Source organism: Corapipo altera, unplaced genomic scaffold (assembly GCF_003945725.1).
Source record: "Corapipo altera isolate COAL_440 unplaced genomic scaffold, ASM394572v1 55108, whole genome shotgun sequence".
Taxonomy (NCBI): Eukaryota; Metazoa; Chordata; class Aves; order Passeriformes; family Pipridae; genus Corapipo; species Corapipo altera.
This window is the reverse complement of record NW_020888570.1, coordinates 1027-2770: the sequence shown is the minus strand read 5'-3', so window position 1 is coordinate 2770 and position 1744 is coordinate 1027. Positions and strand designations below refer to the sequence as shown.

At 36.5% G+C, this 1744-nt stretch overlaps 1 non-coding gene across 1 annotated transcript; it reads right to left on the bottom strand.

The window, feature by feature from the left end:
* Positions 1–196: 196 nt before the first annotated feature.
* On the bottom strand, positions 197–315 carry LOC113942001. The gene has a single exon (XR_003525816.1). It is a non-coding gene; the product is annotated as a 5S ribosomal RNA (ribosomal RNA).
* Positions 316–1744: the final 1429 nt, after the last annotated feature.

Here is a 1744-nt window from a genome sequence, read left to right as displayed (position 1 = left end):
CCCCCCCCCAGGTGTGTGGTATTTTCCTTTTGTGTATCGTCTCATATGTAAAATATATATATATATATACATATTTGCTATAGCTTTGGCTGCTTGGTTTTTTTTCCCTCTTTTCCCTCTCTGGGAGGCGGGTCCTTGTTGTCGAGTTTTGGGGACTTGGCGGGAAGCCAGCTTGAAACTTGTACAACTTTTCTAAAGCCTACAGCACCCGGTATTCCCAGGCGGTCTCCCATCCAAGTACTAACCGGGCCAGACCCTGCTTAGCTTCCGAGATCAGACGAGATCGGGCGTTCTCAGGGTGGTATGGCCGTTATGTTATCTTTATCTTCCTTGTTGTGTTTTTCCTCTCCTTTCTTTCTTCCCCAGTAGAAAAAAAAAATCTATGAAAACACACTTCTGGTAAGATAAGGCTATCAAAACCAGCAGGATTAATTTGTTATTTTCTGCATATACTGCAATTTGATTGACTGCTTATTTGGCCCCTAAGGATTGATCTGTAACATTTTCTTTTTTACAATATTCAGTAACCCCTCAAATCCCATATATTTAAAAATTTTAAACTTGAAATGACAACTTATGCCATCATAGTCAGGTCTGTGCATTTGTAGACATTTAGAAACAATGTTATAACCAAATTTTCAAACACAAGTCAACAAGAGGGACTGACGACGTAAACTCTGTTCTAGGTCATTGGTGTGTGAGAAAATTCTACAGGTGAAAACAGTTGAAAATGTTACTTGTGACAGGGAAAGAAAAGACCAACCTGTCCACCTGCCTCTGCATATAGTGATTGGCCCTATAGTGATTCTGGATGCAAGGGGAAAGCTTTGATGAGTTGCTCAAATAAATCAAGTTGAGTTCATGTCATCTACACTTTATCCTCTGAAAACAATGTATCTACTTGTGTAGACTTGTGTGAGTCTGCCTTTCTCTCCTATAAACACCTCTAAAGCATGATTAATCAAACAAAAATAAATACATTTGAAACAAATTAAATCAATTAAATTCTGACAGTACCTGATTCTCTCCATCAAGTAGCTTATTTATCTTATTTTTCTAGAAGATACCTAAATATTAAAATAATAACTGAGTGACACTGTTATTGCTGCTAGCGGCTTTCCATTGATTGAGCAAGTTTCAGACACTTTTGGTTACAAAAAAAATGTCTCTTCCATGAGTTCTTGTCATACCCATCATTCCATATTCTCAAAGTAATCTTACTGACGATGCAGCTATAAAGACATGTAAAGATATTTTGCTAGAGGTTAGCAAATAATCATCTGTAGGGGTTCTCTACCCAACTGATGAAAGTGTGTTCAGCACAGACAAAGAAAGAAATAGAAAGTAAAATTTATCTCTGTATAAAGAGTAAAAAAATAATTGTTAGTCAAATCTGCCTTCTTTGACAAGAGTTGCAAAACTGTCAGTGACAAGTGAGGGGTTTTTAAAACGATTGAAAGAGATATCAAAAAGTTATTAACTATTTGGGGCTTGCTGATTCAATTTCTTGAGAGCTTGAGGGGAAAGAAAAGGGTATATTATTTTTCTGATATTTGTGAAGCAAATACCCAAGAGATAGCAGTTGCATCACAATATAAAGAAAGTGCAATTTTAAAAAAAAACCAAACAAAAAACCCAAAAAAACCCCCACCAAAAAAAGCTACACAAATTTACCGACTTCCTTTCTTTCAGTGACTCCAGTGACTCCACAGTTGTAAATTTAGGAAGGGTTCAGTTGAAGTAA